Genomic DNA, 21655 nt, shown 5'->3' with positions numbered 1-21655 from the left:
GTTCAGGCTAGGCTCCTTAGTTCCAGTGAAGGTAAATCTTAATGCTGCAGCATACAATGACATTCTAGACGATTCTGTGCTTCCAACTTTTAGTCAACTGTATGGGGAAGTCCCTTTCCTGTTTCAGCATGACAATGCCCCCATGCACAAAGTGAGGTCCATACAGAAATGGGTTCTTGAGATCGGTGTGGAAGAACTTGACTGGCCTGCACAAAGCCCTGACCTCAACCCCATTGAACAACTTTGGGATTCATTGGAACTCCGACTGAGAGCCAGGCCTAATCGACCAACATTAGTGCCCGGCCTCACTAATTCTCTTGTGGCTGAATGGAATCAAGTCCCCGCAGCAATGTTCTAACATCTAGTGGAAAGCCTTCCCAGAAGAGTGGAGGTTGTTATAGCAGCAAAGGGGGGACCGACTCCATATTAATAACCATGACTTTGAAATGTGATGTTCGACATGTAGTGTATCATGGGTTGTTAACATGACTAGGATAATACCTTTGGCTGCTAGACAATGAAAGAAAGTTGAACGAAAACAAGTAGAACAGGAGAATATTTATACAAAATAATTGCCTCCACGTTTCTATGATGGGATTTTGGCTATAGGCTACTTTGAAACAAGATAAGACATGCCTCATAATATGAAGTAAAACCACCAGGTTTCAAACAATTAAGGAACAGGAAAAATACAGATGCTAATGATAGGCCTAACCGTCTTTTGGTAGATGGAAAGGCTTTCCCAAAAACCTTCTCAATTAAATGTAACCTAGCTAAAATGTAGCCTATGCATACCTGGCAGAATGATCTCATGATTATTTGCATCAATCCATTTGCAAACATCCAATGTTGTTGTTTTTCTATAAAAAAAATAAGTGACTTTGAGAGCGAAAACCTCCAACAATTGGAAAAATTTGAAACCTGTGAATTTTTTGACTCATTTATCTGTTTCAATAGTAGGCCTAGTATAAGCTGACTTGCACAGTACAGCTTGGGTTGGCCTGACTGTGAAAGACCAATATGGGATTTACAGTGCATTCGGAAAGTATTCAGACCCCTTAACTTTTTACACATTTTGTTACATTATAGCCTTATTCTAAAATGGATGAAATCACTTTTTTCCCTCATCAATCTACACACTATATCCCACAATGACAAAGTGAAAAGAGGTAAGAATCTTTTGCACATTTATTAAAAATTAAAAACAGAAATACTTTATTTACATAAGTATTCAGACCCTTTGCTATGAGACATGAAATTGAACTCAGGTCCATCCTGTTTCCATTCTACAACTTGATTGGAGTCCACCTGTGGTACAGTGGGGAAAAAAAGTATTTAGTCAGCCACCAATTGTGCAAGTTCTCCCACTTAAATAGATGAGAGAGGCCTGTAATTTTCATCATAGGTACATGTCAACTATGACAGACAAAATGAGATTTTTTTTCTCCAGAAAATCACATTGTAGGATTTTTAATGAATTTATTTGCTAATTATGGTGGAAAATAAGTATTTGGTCACCTACAAACAAGCAAGGTTTCTGGCTCTCACAGACCTGTAACTTCTTCTTTAAGAGGCTCCTCTGTCCTCCACTCGTTACCTGTATTAATGGCACCTGTTTGAACTTGTTATCAGTATAAAAGACACCTGTCCACAACCTCAAACAGTCACACTCCAAACTCCACTATGGCCAAGACCAAAGAGCTGTCAAAGGACACCAGAAACACAATTGTAGACCTGAACCAGGCTGGGAAGACTGAATCTGCAATAGGTAAGCAGCTTGGTTTGAAGAAATCAACTGTGGGAGCAATTATTAGGAAATGGAAGACATACAAGACCACTGATAATCTCCCTCGATCTGGGGCTCCACGCAAGATCTCAAACACGACGAGTTGAGTTTTTACCCAAAAGTTCTATTTTGGTTTCATCTGACCATATGACATTCTCCCAATCCTCTTCTGGATCATCCAAATGCACTCTAGCAAACTTCAGACGGGCCTGGACATGTACTGGCTTAAGCAGGGGGACACATCTGGCACTGCAGGATTTGAGTCCCTGGCAGTATAGTGTGTTACTGATGATAGGCTTTGTTACTTTGGTCCCAGCTCTCTGCAGGTCATTCACTAGGTCCCCCCGTGTGGTTCTGGGATTTTTGCTCAATCAGGGAGATTTTCAGTGGTCTTGTATGTCTTCCATTTCCTAATAATTGCTCCCACAGTTGATTTCTTCAAACCAAGCTGCTTACCTATTGCAGATTCAGTCTTCCCAGCCTGGTGCAGGTCTACAATTGTGTTTCTGGTGTCCTTTGACAGCTCTTTGGTCTTGGCCATAGTGGAGTTTGGAGTGTGACTGTTTGAGGTTGTGGACAGGTGTCTTTTATACTGATAACAAGTTCAAACAGGTGCCATTAATACAGGTAACGAGTGGAGGACAGAGGAGCCTCTTAAAGAAGAAGTTACAGGTCTGTGAGAGCCAGAAATCTTGCTTGTTTGTAGGTGACCAAATACTTATTTTCCACCATAATTTGCAAATAAATTCATTAAAAATCCTACAATGTGATTTTCTGGGAACAAATTTCTCAATTTGTCTATCATAGTTGACGTGTACCTATGATGAAAATTACAGGCCTCTCTCATCTTTTTAAGTGGGAGAACTTGCACAATTGGTGGCTGACTAAATACTTTTTTCCCCACTGTATTAGATCCCACAGTTGACAGTGCATGTCAGAGCAAAAACGAAGCCATGAGGTCGAAGGAATTGTCAGAGAGCTCCGAGACAGGATTTTGTCGAGGCACAGATCTGCAGAAGGGTACCAAAACATTTCTGCACAATTGAAGGTCCCCAAGAACACAGTGGCCTCCATCATTCTTAAATGGAAGAAGTTTGGAACCACCAAGACTCTTCCTAGAGCTGGCCTACCGGCCAAACTGAGCAATCGGGGGAGAAGGTTCTTGGTCAGGGAGGTGACCAAGAACCTAATGGTCACTCTGACAGAGCTCCAGAGTTCCTCTGTGGAGATGGGAGAACCTTCCAGAAGGACAACCATCTCTGCAGCACTCCACCAATCAGGCCTTTATGGTAGAGTGGCCAGACGGAAGCCACTCCTCAGTAAAAGGCACATGATAGCCCGCTTGGAGTTTGCCAAAAGGCACCTAAAGGACAGACCATGAGAAAGAAGATTATCTGGTCTGATGAAACCAAGATTGAACTCTTTGGCCTAAATGCCAAGCGTCATGTCTGGCAGAAACCTGGCACCAACCATGGTGGTGGCAATATCATGCTGTGGGGATGTTTTTCAGCAGCAGGGACTGGGTGACTAGTCAGGATCGAGGGAAAGATGAACAGAGCAAAGTACAGAGAAATCCTTGATGACAACCTGCTCCAGAGCGCTCAGGACCTCAGACTGGGGGCGAAGGTTCACCTTCCAACATTACATCTACCCTAAGCACACAGCCAAGACAATGCAGGAGTGGCTTCGAGACAAGTATCTGAATGTCCTTGAGTGGCCCAGCCAGAGCCTGGACTTGAACCCGATTGAACATCTCTGGAGAGACCTGAAAATAGCTGTGCAGCGACGCTCCCCATCCAACCTGACAAAGCTTGAAAGGATCTGCAGAGAAGAATGGGAGAAACTCCCCAAATACATGCTTGTAGCGTCATACCCAAGAAGACTCGAGGCTGTTATCACTGCCAAAGGTGATTCAACAAAGTATTGAGGGTCTGAAAACTTATGTAAATGTAATATTTACGTTTTTTATAAGTAATACATTTGCAAACATTTCTAATAACCTGTTTTTGCTTTGTCATTATGGAGTATTGTGTGTAGATTGATGAGGGGAAAAAAACGATTTAATCAATTTTAAAATAAGGCTTTAACGTAACAATATGTGGAGAAAGTCAAGGGGTCTGAATACTTTCCAAATGTGCTGTATACATTTTGGTCATTCAGAGTGTGTCACTGTTTCTCATATCATTTTTCACATAGGGAACCTTTCCTTCACCGGGCGAGCCTTTTGGGATTTTTTAGCAAAGTTAGTGTGTACCCCCTTCTCCAGGCACCACTACACCACTGATGTTGCACTGTCTTAGGCCAGGATTCAATTCATAGCGCAACAAACTGGACAGCAGACAATGCGGCTTTTAATGGCATTTTCCCCAATGTTGCAGAGATCACATTCACGGTAAACGCTGTGCATGTCAAGTGTGCTAAAACGCGGATCTAACACAGATCAGATTGAATCCCGGCCTTAGAAGCATCTGGTCTGTATCTGCAATTGTTTCCTTTTGCAATCTGTCCTTATTATCACAGAGATAACACATTGTAACGATTAGTCCTAGTCAGCAGGTCATGGAGGCCAAGCAGTTGCCATACTGGTTGCATCACCGCCTGGTATGGCAACTGCTTGCCCTCCGACCGCAAGGCACTACAGAGGGTAGTGTGTACGGCCCAGTACATCACTGGGGCCAAGCTCCCTGCCATCCAGGACCTCTATACCAGGCAGTGTCAGAGGAAGGCCCTCAAAATTGTCAAAGACTCCAGCCACCCTAGTCATAGATTGTTCTCTCTGCTACCGCACGGCAAGCGGTACCGGAGTGCCAAGTCTAGGTCCAAAAGACTTCTCAACAGCTTCTACCCCCAAGCCATAAGACTCCTGAACAGCTAATCATGGCTACCCGGACTATCATGGCTACCCGGACTAATTATTTATGCATAGTCACTTTAACTCTACCAACATGTACATATTACTTCAACTACCTCAACTAGCCGGTGCCCCCGCACATTGACTCTGCACCGGTACCCCCCTGTATATATAGCCTCCCTACTGTTATTTTATTTTACTTCTGCTCTTTTTTTCTCAACACTTTTTTATTGTTGTTTTATTTTACTTTAAAAAAAAATTAATGCACTGTTGGTTAAGGGCTGTAAGTAAGCATTTCACTGTAATGTCTGCACCTGTTGTATTCGACGCATGTGGCCAATAAAATTTGATTTGATTTGATTTGATTTGATAGTTAAACCTCTTGTGGCCCAAATAAAAAGAGGTTGAAGATTTTTTTTAAACATGATTTTCACATGATCTGTTTTTCATTTGTTCACAGAAGCCCTTATCATGATCACAACAATGAAATGATGCTATTAGCTGAAATATTGACTAAAAAGGTACAAGCCATTTCAGAAGCTAAGTCTGGCAGAATAAGGAATTAATAGCCTCTAGTCTAAGTGATACACTGACTACAGCTAAATTACTGTGGTTGACGACAGATATAATTGTGCACATGTGATTAAATGTATGCAGATACATAAACAAACATTAGGCGGATATGTAATCTCAACAGATGTCAAATTAATTGGTTCTTTGACTGATGATATTAGTGCTTGTGTCTATTAACAGATCTTGTATTAATTAAGATGTTTCTGACTGCTTTATAAAGATGAGAATGCACACATTTACTGAATATAACAGTAAGGTTTGAATCCTCTAAATGTGTGGTAATTGAATCTTCGCTTAAATCGTGCGTCGATGTCAATGGGAGATTTGCCCAAAAACTTTCAGGGACAGTTCTAGCCAGGGACAAAGCACGAAAAGCAGTGTCTGTCCCCAGTGTAATGTACCTTCATCTTAAGTAAAAACAAATGATGATGTTTCTCATTGAAAGCATCTTAAAATCAAACCTAGCTAAAATCTATGTCAGAAAGTAGCTGTATAGCAGCATAGTACATCAGTCCCCTGGAACAAGCAGTTTTTCACGCTTGGTGAAACACCTTGACTGAAATTCCCACATTGGCAAACAGTAAGAATAATGTGCCCGTTGAGAATTTAATAACTGATAGACTGGATATTTTTGGTTTCCAGGAAGTGCTGAAGTTCTCTGTCATAATGTGGAAAAAAGGTTAGTATTCCGTTATTCATGAAAAATACCCTACAGTACATGACAACACGATTAGCCTCTTTCGGCACATTGTAACGCTAGCTAGGATATTAGCTGCTAACAGGTGGAACAATACACTAGCAGTCACCGCTACAACACAGAAATACGGGAATACACCAAACTGAGGAATCATTTGATCTACATTTTAGAATACTTTTGAATGGCAGGCTAGCTAAATTCCCGACTTGGTGTGTTGCAACTGACATCTGGATGAACTAGTAGCCTCACAAGAATGTACACAGATGAAACTTTTCAAACATTGTGCAATATCAACTGTGGTCAGTCTCATTGCTGAGTAACATAAATAGCCTAGTTGGTAGGTCTAGATGTTCCTTCAACCAAGGAGTTGAATGAATTTGAGATAATGCTCTTGACCACTAAACAACTTTTTATTTGATTTGTTAGTATCACTCACTCAACATCCATTAGGTTACTCTCAACCCTTTCTTCTTCTGCCATTCTCTCCCGTTCTTTCCTTGATTCAACCTTATGCAATGTATTTGAGTGGGGGAAATTCTTGCAGCCATCACTGATTCACAGAACTGTTGCTGGTGAGATATGGCATGTACGTGTGTGTGTGTAGATGAAGTGAATCAGTGTATGGGGATGACAGACTGGAGGAGAGTAGAGAGGCCAGGGAATTAAGCCAATCTGACATGAATGCACAGCATTTAACTGCAGCCCCACTCTTCAAAGCTCCTCTCCTTCCTCACTCCCTACCCAGAGACCACACCCAATGCATTGCATGAAAGAGTAGCTCTCTCACTCAGGCCAGGCCCCAGCCCCTGTAGCCGCTCTCATGTGTAGATTAGTCTCCAAGGCTGCGTGTAGACAGGCAGCCAAATTCTGATCTTGTTTCCACTCATTGGTATTTTTACCAATCACATTAGATCTTTTCACATCAGATCTTTTTCAGAATTGTCTGTCTAAACTGTCTAAACGCAGCCCAAAAGACATACAGGGGTCAGATTATGTCAGTTGGAGGCAGTGTGGTAGAGGGAAGATTTTAGTCCATGTAACTAATGATGCTTGTTTGGATGCATGTCAGAAAATGGAATTGTTCATGTGCACAGACTCAATATTGCATTTACTGCAGTGCAAGTTTGGTTGAATATCTAGTCAGACATAGACATACTCTCTCTCTTCACCCCTGTGAAGCCTAGTCACAGCGGTAGTGTGTGGCTGGGAGATAAAGAGGCTTGTCGAGCACCCTTGATAGCCATGCTACGATAAGATCCAGTTGCTGTCCATCAGGCCAGCTTGTAGCACTGGCTGTCATGAGCATCCAAGGAAATCTGTCAACAGCACAGGCTTGTCATATCACTGCCAGTACACAGGCAGCATCTACACAAACAGGTCCTTGGGATGATTCATCACACGGTTAATATATAGCAGGTTGATGAAACAGGGAAAATATCTCTCTAATCACCCGAAACTGAACAGTTCTGAAGGTTACAAGAGACTGAGTGCCCTGTATTATATGTCTGGGGGGAAAACACCTACACGTGCAGTACACTGTTACAGAACTTTGTTGGCCTTGATATTGGAATCAGTCTTGTGTATCTATTGATAGCTCAGTCCCATAGTTACAGTGGTTGGTTGAAACAATCATGGGTGATCTTAGAGAACATGATGTGCTACATAGTGCATAATATGAAATTAAGCCTTTCAATGTGCCGTCAGTTGCACATAGTAGTAGGCTATGGTCTTTAGAATATCATTTTGAAAAGAAAGCAATGATCCGCCTACTTCTTCCATTGACAATTTTGTTCTCCTATTGTTTTGATGTTCCACAAGGTAGTTTCCCTCGTCCTTCTCCACCTCCTCTGTTCATTGGAGAAAATGGATTACAAAGCAGTCTTTTGTTCAACTCAAATATAATGTGGCTCTTTGTGTTATCAGCAGACATGCTGGTAATGACACACCACAATGGTGAATATTAGTGTTATAATTGTAAGCTACCTGGCTCTATTTCCGATTACATAATTATATAATTTTTCCATGTTGCTTTTGGGGTCTTTTCTATTCTCAGCACCTGACTAATGAAAATGACAACATGGTGGCTATTATTTACTGCTAACCTGCTGAGATGTCTCTCGTTGCTTCTATATGCTGTAATGCAATCCTGTTAGGAATGAGGACAAGCTCCTTTAGGCGCAGACAATACCTTTTTGTCTACTGTTTCTCCAACTACCCAGGGCTCCAGGTTGACTTACATATTAGTGGGGGTTTTTCTCCAAACTGAATGAAGGAACACGCTTGCAGTTAATTGCCTCCTCCCCTAAGACTTGACAAGAATGCATGCTTCATTTAAACAGAGGTTCAACATTCACCCCAAGTCAATGTGATGATTGGTATTTGTTCTATTCTTTTGGGCCACCTTTGATCTAGTCACATCATTTGAATGGTCAAAATGGTCAAAATGATCTAGAGCAGTGTTTCCCAACCCTAGTCCTCGAGTACACCCAACAGTACACGTTTTCATTGTAGCCCTGGACAAACATACCTGATTCAACTTGTCAACTAATCATCAAGCCCTCACTGAGTTGAATGAGGTGTATTTGTCCAGGGCTACACTGAAAATGTGTACTGTTGGGGGTACTCGAGGACCAGGGTTGGGAAACAGTGATCTAGTGACTGAATAGAAGCTGAGCCTACAGGAATTTTTTGTATTGAACTTTTTGCAGTGACCGATATTCATGCACAGAAATACTTGTCCAAGTTGAATACATCATTTGAGACACTATTCCAGATTATGACAAGCTATAGGACATAATATAGCAGTGCAGACATAGTAAAAACCAAACATTGGAAAATTAAGCCATCAGTACAATCTCATGACCAAAGGCAGAAAAACACAGAGACTCCAGAGTACACCAGGAAAACGCATACATCCCAGAACTAATATACTTTTATTCCCATTCTGGGCATATTAATTACTTCCTTGGAAGCAATATGCTGAGCATCTCTCCAGGTTATGATGCCTGCTCCTCACCTAAAGGAGTGGACAGGGACCAAAGATGAACAAGGACTATCCCCAGGTACAGTGAGGGAAAAAAGTATTTGATCCCCTGCTGATTTTATATGTTTGCCCACTGACAAAGAAATTATCAATCTATAATTTTAATGGTAGGTTTATTTGAACAGTCAGAGACAGAATAACAACAACAAAATCCAGAAAAACGCATTTCAAAAATGTTATAAATTGATTTGCATTTTAATGAGGGAAATAAGTATTTGACCCCCTCTCAATCAGAACGTTTCTGGCTCCCAGGTGTCTTTTATACAGGTAACGAGCTGAGATTAGGAGCACACTCTTAAAGGGAGTGCTCCTAATCTCAGCTTGTTACCTGTATAAAACACACCTGTCCACAGAAGCAACTCTCCATCATGGCCAAGACCAAAGAGCTCTCCAAGGATGTCAGGGACAAGATTGTAGACCTACACAAGGCTGGAATGGGCTACAAGACCATCGCCAAGCAGCTTGGTGAGTAGGTGACAACAGTTGGTGCGATTATTCGCAAATGGAAGAAACACAAAATAACTGTCAATCTCCCTCGGCCTGGAGCTCCATGCAAGATCTCACCTTGTGGAGTTGCAATGATCATGAGAACGGTGAGGAATCAGCCCAGAACTACACGGGAGGATCTTGTCAATGATCTCAAGGCAGCTGGGATCATAGTCACCAAGAAAACAATTGGTAACACACTATGCCGTGAAGGACTGAAATCCTGCAGCGCCCGCAAGGTCCCCCTGCTCAAGAAAGCACATATACAGGGCCGTCTGAAGTTTGCCAATGAACATCTGAATGATTCAGAGGAAAACTGGGTGAAAGTGTTGTGGTCAGATGAGACCAAAATCGAGCTCTTTGGCATCAACTCAACTCGCCGTGTTTGGAGGAGGAGGAATGCTGCCTATGACCCCAAGAACACCATCCCCACCGTCAAACATGGAGGTGGAAACATTATGCTTTGGGGGTGTTTTTCTGCTAAGGGGACAGGACAACTTCACAGCATCAAAGGGACGATGGACAGGGCCATGTACCATCAAATCTTGGGTGAGAACCTCCTTCCCTCAGCCAGGGCATTGAAAATGGGTCGTGGATGGGTATTCCAGCATGACAATGACTCAAAACACACATCCAAGGCAACAAAGGAGTGGCTCGAGAAGAAGCACATTAAGGTCCTGGAGTGGCCTAGCCAGTCTCCAGACCTTATTCCCATAGAAAATCTGTGGAGGGAGCTGAAGGTTCAAGTTGCCAAACGTCAGCCTTGAAACCTTAATGACTTGGAGAAGATCTGCAAAGAGGAGTGGAACAAAATCCCTCCTGAGATGTGTGCAAACCTGGTGGCCAGCTACAAGAAACGTCTGGCCTCTGTGATTGCCAACAAGGGTTTTGCCACCAAGTACTAAGTCATGTTTTGCAGAGGGGTCAAATACTTATTTCCGTCATTAAAATGCAAATCAATTTATAACATTTTTACATGCGTTTTTCTGGATTGATTTGTTGTTATTCTGTCTCTCACTGTTCAAATAAACCTACCATTAAAATTATAGACTGATCATGTTTTTGTCAGTGGGCAAACGTACAAAATCAGCAGGGGATCAAATAATTTATTCCCTCACTGTATGTCATAGCTTTGAACGGAGTGTAGGTTTTATTGCCCCAATGTTTAATCTGTAGGCATGCTAATGTAAAGTTGGGTTAAAGAAAAATGTGTCATGGACACTGCGACTTCAGATAGAGATAAGGTTTAATTAGAGCAACCACAAATCTTCAGGGGACAATGAGGTGGAAATTAAATGAGCAGAGAGCTGGCACCTGCTATGGCACCAAACTCTAAACTGAGGAGATATACCAGGAACCCCTGCTCTTTATACCTAGAGCAATAGCATCCGATATCAAAATAAAGGTCATCCACTTACTGTCCCACACTAACATACACCAACATGCTCACTGGTGAACCTCTGAAGACCTTGACAAAAAATGATTTGAGTGAGTGTTGAATTTCTTGAAATGCCATACAAAGAAGGACAAAAATGACAATTTTCCTTTCTTTACATAAGCCATCCTCTGTACCACTTAGTGCACTGCCTTTTCAAAACAGAAATGTTTGCACACCTTCTAGATTGAAGTACCGGACTTCAAGAAATAGGCAGAATACACATAATACCTGAAAGACCTTTTGTGTTTACGTGTGTGTTAGGCAGTGAAGAAAGCGAGAAGAAAGGATTGTCTACCAGAAATAATGTTTCTGAATAGCTCCTGCTTTTCTCATTAGCCTATTCCAGGGACGTTGCCAAAGTAGCGCTTTTCAAAAGCAAGTTGACAGAGAAACCGGCGTGTTGACTTTATATCTGAGGCCATGGGCCAAAGCAACTCCTCCTGTCTAGACATTTTATGACAGCAAGTAAAATAAACCAAACAAGACCCCACAGTTTTCAAGTCACCTGAAAAGCTGCTTTTCAAAAATCGCACACCAGCCTTCATGGTTCACTTCTCCATCCTATTTGAGTTTGTGATGGAGAGAAATACCCAACACTAGGCTAGAACACAAATCTATAGCATTAATATCTTTTTTTTTTTTTTTTTTGAGGAATCTGTCAAACTTTTTCATCTCAGTACTGTGACATGGGGAAATGGGTTTGTGTTAGATTCTGCATGCAAAGTTTCTCAAGTGAGGACAAGAGCCATTATATCTATTCTCCACCCACTTGCATGCACAATTTACGGACTATGGGAAGACACATGGAGAACTATTGGCCAAATAAGTGCAACAATACAGACCAAAACTTGACACTGGCCATTGAGGCAGGCTAATCTACCAAAGCGCTTTCTTGAAGACACTCCATTATTTATCACAGTCAAGTTTGAAGGTCATTTTTGCAGACATAACAGACAAAATCCCATTACATGCATCCTTTGTCTTCTAAAAGTTCCATCTTCTCCTCATTTAGCATGATAATAACTTTGAGTTGTTCTTGGAAATGAATCCAGATTAGCTGGTGTCGCTTTGAATAACATGTGTCAAACATCTTTCATTTTTCACATTGCGTTATTGGAACAAAGTGTGAAGCTGACTGTGAGAAAAAAGAAAGAGCATGTGGGGAAAAAAGCTGTTTGACTGACTTGTCGTCCTTTTCATTATTTACAGATTGACCTAGCAGTCTTTCTTCCCATCTTGTTCTCCTCTCATAAAGACTGGATTTTCCTATTTGTTTCCAGGTAGACCACAAAATATGCTTACAAGCATGCCGGTACCAGATTTTTGGGGACTGAGCTAGCCCCCCTTTATTGAACTGACTCAAAAGATCATGGGAATATACACACGTGCACCAGCTCAGGTACTGTCCACTTCAGAACATATGAGGTAAACTGTATTTGTATATCTGTCATGGGTGTAGTATAAATAAAATGTCTTTGCTTAGATTTTTTGAAAAATCAGTAAGACAAAAAATAAATTGGGAAATCAGTTTTCACAGCCAGGGATTGAGAGCTGTGATCTATGTCAGGGCCAGGACTTTAAAACGTAATTGCCAGAGTAATATATTTCTAATTCCCTGCCTGGGTAAATCACTGCCTGAGAATGGGATATTAATAATCGGACTCCAATGGAGCCAAAGAGTGAATTATGCTTTTAAAGATAGATTACTGAATGGTGTGACATTGCTGGTTTTATTACTGTAAAAGAGAGGCGTTTTTTTGTAATTGATTAATCCGATGTGCAAGCAACTGTGTCCGCAGCAAGGTGTGACGTCTTCATAGACAGATAACCAATAGGAATATGTGTCAACCCCAAGACGACTGTTAATGATTTGTTTACGGATGAACACATAAGCTGTATGGACAGAAAAGGGATCGGATTTAGTTCAATAACAGAGTCTGTAGAGATAGCTTAAAAGAATGGGCATGTAATCCCAAATTCAGCCTGGCTTTAAAACCAATCGCAAACCTTTCATTCAAATAAAATAGCTGGACCAAAACCCATGGGAAAGACATGAGAGGTTTCAGAGAGTGTATATGCGTACAGAAAGAGAGATTTTGAACTGTGTCTCACTCTGCATCCTGTTACCTGTCTCAGCAACGACAGCCCTCGTTCCCTATATCTGATTCGCACAAGCAAAACATATGGGCCATGCCAAGTGATCACCATGTGCCATCTGGGGTGTTTCCAGGTAAAACCACCCAGACTTCGTAATAATACAAGGTTGAATACTGTGCTGTTCTATAATGTTCTCCCACATCATTCAATCCGATCGAGTTGGAAGCATTTTTTCCTCAACTCCAACCTCCCCATTGATTCCCCTGATCGGGCCTATGAGGCCTTGGATCTGTGCATTTGGTAGAAAAGCCTCTTTTTCCTGTCAGTTTAAAGTGAGCGCCTGGGGTTTGACTGCTGTGACCACATAGGACAAGCCTGGGGTCACATATCTGTACAGACCCAGGGATTTGGTGGATGAAGGGGGTCAGGTTGTGCACACTGGCAGGGTGTCAGCACTAATAACATTGCCTCGCTCCCCTCACTGTTGACAGATGCAGCTTGGGGTTAAACACTGACTTATCGATACATAGAAAAACACAACTTCTCTATGTTATAATCCTTCGTTATTTCTCTCATGAAATGCACAGCAATGGATTTGCTGTGCATTTCTGGAGTTATTACGTTTTCAATGTGTTCTCAATATTTTCCCCCCTTTCCCCCCGAATTCAACAGTCATCAAAGACAATACGAAGATAGATTCTGAGACCCCTCGGAACTCATTAGGACTTCTGAATTTCCAGAAGTGATTCATGTTTAAAACATTCAGTATCTCTACAGCGACCAAAGAAATAGACCCTATTCATCTTATAATTCCTCTATCAAAATAAATGTTTTATATGAGTCTTGAGAGAGGTCAGAGTTATACGGCTATAAACTTCATTCATGTGATATTAAATGGTATTTAAAGCTGGACTGTATTATAATGTGTCATTACATATCATGCAACTTTCAAGAGGAATCTATGGGCAGTGTATTTGATGAGGCTGGCTACAGAACATGACAAGAGATAAATTAGAGAGTCATAGCAGAGGTACACACTACCTTTGACCTTTCATTTCTCCATGCCATGTAATGTGAATAATTTTCCTTGGTTTGTTATCCATTGGCAGTGCCTTCAGAAAGTATTCATACTTAACTTATTCCACATTTTGTTGTGTTACAGCCTGAATACAAAATTGCTTAAGATGGCGCTGACGGAGATGGCGGCCTCGCGACTAGCTCTTAGGAAACTTTGCGGTGTTTAGTTTTTTTCTGTATTATTTTTTACATTATTAGCTCAGGAAATGTTTTGTGTCATTACATACAGCCGGGAAGAACTATTGGATATCAGAGCAGCGGTAACTCAACAGAACTACCAGCATTATGACCAGGAATACGACTTCCCCGAAGCAGATCCTTTGTTCGCTCTCCCCAGAGCAATTGAACTGATTCCAGAGGCCGACCCAAAACATTGCCGGCGGAGGAGAGGCAATCGAGGCAGCCTGCTGGTTCGACTTAGGAGGCGCACACACCACCCACCGCTTCCGAGTATATTACTCGCTAATGTTCAGTCTTTGGATAACAAAGTTGACGAGCTCAGGGCAAGGATTTCTTTCCAGAGAGACATCAGGGCCTGTAACATACTTTGTTTCACGGAAACATGGCTCTCTTGGGATACTCTGTCGAAATCGGTCCAGCCAGAGAGGTTCTCAGTTCATCGCACAGACAGGAATAAATATCTCTCCGGGAAGCAGAAGGGCAGAGGTGTGTGTTTCATGATTAACGACTCATGTTGTAATTGTAGTAACATACAGGAACTCAAGTCCTTTTGTTCACCCGACCTAAAATACCTCACAATTAAATGCCGACCATATTATCTCCCAAGATAATTTTCCTCCGTTATAGCCCGTTTATATCCCCCCTCAAGCCGATACCACGACGGCCCTCAAAGAACTTCACTGGACTTTATACAAAATGGAAACCACATATCCTGAGGCTGCATTTATTGTAGCTCGGGATATTAACAAAGACATTTTGAGGTCTAGGCTGCCGAAGTTCTATCACATATCGACTGTAGTACTCACGCTGCTAAAACAATGGACCACTGTCATTCGAACTTGCGGGATGCTAACAAGGCCCTCCCCCGCCCTCCTTTCGGCAAATCTGACCACGACTCCATTTTGCTTCTTCCTTCCTATAGGCAGAAACTCAAACAGGAAGTACCCATGCTAAGGACTATCCAACGCTGGTCTGACCAATCGGAATCCACGCTTCAGGATTGTTTTGATCACGCGGACTGGGATATGTTCCGGGTAGCTTGCAAAAATAATTTAGACGAATACACTCATACGGTAACTGAGTTTATCAGGAAGTGTATAGGAGATGTCGTACCCACTGTGACTATTAAAACCTACCCTAACCAGAAACCATGGATAGATGGCAGCGTTCGCGCAAAACTGAAAGCGCGAACCACCGCATTTAACCATGTCAAGTTGACTAGGAATATGGCAGAATACAAACAGTGTAGTTATTCACTCCGCAAGGCAATCAAACAAGCAAAACATCAGTATAGAGACAAATTGGGTCACAATTCAACGGCTCAGACACGAGACATATGTGGCAGGGTCTACAGACAATCACGGACTACAAAAGGAAAACCAGCCACGTTGCCGAGACTGACTTCTTGCTTCCGGACAAGCTAAACACCTTCTTCGCCCGCTTTGAGGATAACACAGTGCCACCGACGCGGCCCGCTACCAAGGACTGTGGGCTCTCTTTCTCCGTGACCGAGTAAAACATTTAAACGTGTTAACCCTCGCAAGGCTGCCGGCCCAGACGGCATCCATAGCCGAGTCCTCAGAGCATGTGCAGACCAGCTGGCTGGTGTGTTTACGGGCATATTCAATCTCTCCCTATCCCAGTCTGCTGTCCCCACATGCTTCAAGATGGCCATCATTTTTCCTGTACCCAAGAAAGCAAAGGTAACTGAACTAAATGACTATCGCCCCGTAGTACTCACCTCTGTCATCATGATGTGCTTTGAGAGACTAGTCAAGGATCCTATCACCTCTACCTTACCTGCCACCCTAGACCCACTTCAATTTTCTTACCGCCCCAATAGATCCACAGACGATCCAATCGCCATCACTCTGCACACTGCCCTATCCCATCTGGACAAGAGGAATACCTATGTAAGAATGCTGTTCATTGACTATAGCTCAGCATTCAACACCATAGTACCCCGCCCTGTGCAACTGGGTCCTGGACTTCCTGACGGGCTCCCCCCAACTGCAACGCCCGCAACCACAAGGCTCTCCAGAGGGTGGTGCGGTCTGCCCAACGCATTACCGGGGGCAAACTACCAGCCCTCCAGGACACCTACAGCACCCAATGTCACAGGAAAGCCAAAAAGATCATCAAGGACATCAACCACCCGAGCCACTGCCTGTTCACCCCACTATCATCCAGAAGGCGAGGTCAGTACAGGTGCTTCAAAGCTGGGACCGAGAGACTGAAAAACAGCTTCTATCTCAAGGCCATCAGACTGCTAAACAGCCATCACTAGCACATTAGAGGCTGCTGCCTATAGACTAGAAATCACTGGCCACTTTAAGAAATGGAACACTAGCCACTTTCATAATGTTTACATATCTTGCATTACTCATCTCATATGTATATACTGTATTCTATACTATTCTACGGTATCTTAGTCACTTTAATAATGTTTACATATCTTGCATTACTAATCTCATATGTATATACTGTATTCTATACTATTCTACTGTATCTTAGTCCATGCCGCTCTGACATCGCTCGTCCATATATGTATATATTCTTAATTACTTCCTTACTTAGATATGTGTATTGCGTGTATGTTGTGAAATTGTTAACTATTACTTATTAGATATTACTGCACTGCTATAAGCACAAGCATTTTGCTACACCCACAATAACATCTGCTAAACACTTGTCAGTGACAAATAAAATTTGATTTGATTTGATTAAACTTTTACTGCAGTGGGCTAAATCAGGGTCACACATTCTTGGTAGTCTTAAACAAATCAACTTTGAAACAAAAGTATACACCTCACACACATGGCTATGGGCTTAAAAAAGAAGACACCTGTACCATGTCAGATATGGAGTTGAAATGTGTTCAATTTTGAGTTTGCATCCCAATATTACACTTTATATACACCACAGAAGTCTGAAATATAACAAAATAGTTTGACATAGAAACACAGGATTTTGTCGTAAAAAATTTATACATATTTATTCATAATGAAATTCTGAAAGATATTAATAACATTCCACCCATGAGGCCAAATAGGGTGCTATTGGTCATTGACAGCAGGAAAGGACTACATAGATTTTTTTTCTCACCCATCTACACACAATATCCCATAATGACAAAGTGAACACATGTTGTAAGACATTTCTGGAAATGTATTGAAAATGAAATACAGAAATATCTTATTTACATAAGTATTCACACCCCTGAGTTGATACAATGAATGAAATGAATGAATGAATGACATTTTATTTTCGTGTGAAATCGCCTATTGGCAACCCATCCCTTATGGGATTAATTGACACATAAACAAACATTACAATAATTCACTGTGGTAATTCAGTGATCTTCTTAGAATCACCTTTGGCAGCGATTACAGCTGTGAGTCTTTCTGGGTAAGTCTCTTAGAGCTTTGCACACCTGGATTTTACAACATTTGCCCATTATTCTTTTCAAAATTCTTCAATCTCTGTCAAATTGGTTGTTGATCATTGCTAGACAACCATTTTCAGGTCTTGCCATAGATTTTCAAGCAGTCTTAATTCAAAACAGTAACTCGACCACTCAGGAACATTCACTGTCTTCTTGGTAAGCAACTCCAGTGTAGATTTGGCCTTGTGTTTTAGGTTATTGTCCTGCTGAAAGGTGAATTCATCTCACAGTGTCTGGTGGAAAGCAGACTGAACCAGGTTTTCCACTAGGATTTTGCCTGTGATTAGCTCCATTCCATTTTATTCTTAATCCTGAAAACTCCCCAGTCCCCTTAACAATTACAAGCATACCCATAACATGATGCAGCCACCACTATGCCTGAAAGTATGGAGAGTGGTACTCAGTAATATGTTGTATTGGATTTGCCCCAAACATAATACTTTGGATTCAGGACACAAATGTAATTGCTTTGCCACATTTAGTGCATGCCTTGTTGCAATATTTTGGAATATTTTTATTCTGTACAGGCTTCCTTCTTTTCACTGTCAATTAGGTTAGCATTGTGGAGTAACTACGGTGTTGTTGATCCATGCTCAGTTTTCTCCTATCACAGCTATTAAACTGTTTTAAAGTCACCATTGGCCTCATGGTGAAATCCCTGAGCGGTTTCTTTAGTCTCCGGTAACTGAATTAGGAAGGACGCCTGTATCTTTGTAATGACTGGGTGTATTGATACACCATCCAAAGTGAAATTAATAATTTCATCATGCTCAAAGGGATATTCAATGTCAGCTTTTTTTTATTTTTTTACCCATCTACCAATAGTTACCCTTCTTTGTGAAGCATTGGAATACCTCCCTGGTCTTTGTGGTTGAATCTGTGTTTGAAATGCACTGCTCGACTGAGGGACTTACAGATAATTGTATGTGTGGAGTACAGAGATCAGGTAGTCATTCAAAAATCATGTTAAACAACTTATTATGTGACTTGTTAAGCACATTTTTACTCCTGAACTTATTTAGGCTTGTCATAACAAAGGGGTTGATACTTATTTCAGCTTTTCATTTGTAATTAATTTGTAAAAAAATTGAAAAACATCATTCAACTTTGACATTATGTCACGATCGTCGGATACAGAGGACCAAGGCACAGCGTTGAAGGCGAACATACTTTTATTATTTAGAATGAACACATGAACAAAAACAACAAACGATAACGTGACGTCCTCGGTTCTAGCACAAACCTATACTGGAACAAGATCCCACACCAAACAATGCCAAACGGCTACCTAAGTATGGCTCCCAATCAGAGACAACGAGCTACAGCCGTCTCCGATTGGGAGCCACCCTGGCCAACATAGAAATACTAAACTAGAACAAAACCCAATGAAAACTCACACCCTGGCTCAACATACTAGAGTCCCCAGAGCCAGGGCGTGACACATTATGGGGTATTTTGTGTAGGCCAGTGACACAAAATCTCAATTGAATCCTTTTAAAATTCAGGCTGTAACACAACAAAATATGGAAAAAGTCAATGAGTGTCAATACTATCTGAAGGCACTGTAAATGTATGGTTAGCCTCTGTGGAGATGTAAATTCAATAGATTTCATGGAAGTTAGCAATTGACATGATTTATCCTTATGTATAGTGATTTATCCTTATTTTTCATTATTGGAAAATGTATTTAACCACAACATGGCTCTGAATAGCCTTTGAGCTGCATCATTTCCTATACATTTTATAAAATGGGAAACCGATGGGAAGGACTTAATCTACCTCTTTATCTGAATAGTCCACTATAGTGAAATCAAAGTACTCTAATACCGTAATGTTCTTTTGGAGACTGTTTTGTTGTGTCTGTCTCCCATAGTAGTGGTGTCAGTGTTCCTGTATTCAGCTGGTGGTGTGAGTCACAGCCCTCGCTGTGAGTCCTAGGTGTCTGTGGCTGTGACAGGGCACTGGGGATCAGGGGAGCATGGCCTGAGACCGACTGGAGACAGGAGATAATTGGGCAGAACGTTGCCCAGTGTGGCAATGTGGCCACCCAGGGGCTCCAGCACTAATCCATCACTCCCGTGAGGGGATTAGTCAGGGGATCACTATCTCCACTCCCCCTCCATGGCACCAGATCAACTGGTGAGCCACTGGGGGTTTAGACTGCTGGAGCTAGTCCTGCAGTGAAGCACTCGCCCTCCCAGTGCCCGGCCCGGACGCCACCAACCTGAACCTCCACACAGGGCCAAGCCTCACTGCTCTGCCCCCCACACACACATTCATACACCATCTTTTGTCTGGAGGATGAACCTCTGACAGAGTCGTGACTGGTATTCAGTTATCCGGTGCCAGGTGAAGTATTCAACAGAAGAATAGCATATAGCGATTTAGATCTCCCTCTCTCTTTGTCTTCCCCCTCCCCCTCACTCTCTAACTGTCCTAGCAAGATTCACAAGGTGCCTTTGTCAGGGTCCAGACCAATAAGATGTTCAGCTGCTACCAGGGGTCAAGGGTCACAAGGAGTAATTACTGGAAAAATAGGTTGTAAATTGAGGCCTGTGTGACATCCTGTTTTAATTATCTAAATAAGTGGTATCACTATTCTTTTTAATCATTAAAGGAATAAGCCTCTGGGTTCTGGGTTTATGAAAACAAATGCCCATCATTTGCAAGAGTTTCCCTTTGGAATGCTTTGTCTGTCGAAGTCTGAACAATTCCAATCAGACCCCTGCTGGATCCAATTAAATGACTTCCTCAGTTACAATTAGATTTTCTAACTTCTAAATCTGTAACGCTGCAGCAATGGGAAGACGAGATAATCGGCTACCACATAAGAAATATATTTAAAAAATCATTAATACATAATCATTTATTAATGTATTGTGGCTCTGAACATTTACGGATTTGTCAGACATGGATATTAGCATTGCAGTTAATCATTTCTGCAGTGATGTTTCTGTTAAATCTCAAGACATTTAGAGCTAGAGGTTGTTTGTTACGATGTCTCCTTTTGCACCCAAAATATTTATAGGCCTATGTAAAAAATATATTTAGCATCTGTATGAAGTTAACAGGGGAGGGTGGGTGATGAATGAATGTATGTCATGGCCCCACTATTTCACAACATTATTATTCTCCTCCTCACATAACAATCAGGAACTGTTTGGAATTTTAACATACTCGGACCAAGGGCTTCATGACAGACGGCTGTCGTTCTGTCTTTCACTCACCCTTCTACTCCCTTGTTGACTTTCCATTCAGTCTCTCTCTCTCTCTCAAGTGTGGTCTTAGATTCATATGTACTGTAAAGAGCTGAAGATATTCTTTAATACCTTTTACTATTGTCATGTTTGTCAATGTCAGACTCCAATGTAATGCAGCCTGATGCTGATGTGATTACAGTGAACAGTGAGTCGTCTCAGAGAAGCCTGGAAAATGAGATTTGGGATGAAAGAACTCCATCAGCAGAGTAGTTGGGTAGAACTGCGACAGACAGGAGAGCGTGAGGAGTGTATCGTGGGTAGGCCTACCTACTTTGAAACCCCACCCACTCTAACACACTGACTAGGCCTGTGTGTTCAGCCTCCAGTCAGCATTAAGCAGGCCTAATGTATACCTCTGATGCCCTTAGCACTGCCGCTTTCATCTCCTCTCCGCCTCTCATCTTAACACCTCTGAATACCATATATACATTAGGAACACCTTCCTAATATTGAGTTGCACCCTCCCCTTTTGCCCTCAGAACAGCCTAAATTTGCCGGGGCATGGACTCTACAAGGTGTCGAAAGCGTTCCACTGGGATGCTGACCCATGTTGACTCCAATGCTTTGGAGTCAACAGTTGTGTCAAGTTGGCTGGATGTTCTTTGGGTGGGGGACCATTATTGATACACACGTGAAACTGTTGAGCATGAAAAACCCAGCACTGTTGAAGTTCTTGACACAAACCGGTGCGCCTGGCATCTACTACCATACCTCCTTCAAAG

The sequence above is a fragment of the Coregonus clupeaformis genome, chromosome 15 (assembly GCF_020615455.1).
Source record: "Coregonus clupeaformis isolate EN_2021a chromosome 15, ASM2061545v1, whole genome shotgun sequence".
Taxonomy (NCBI): domain Eukaryota; kingdom Metazoa; phylum Chordata; class Actinopteri; order Salmoniformes; family Salmonidae; genus Coregonus; species Coregonus clupeaformis.
Note: the sequence above shows the minus strand (reverse complement) of the source record.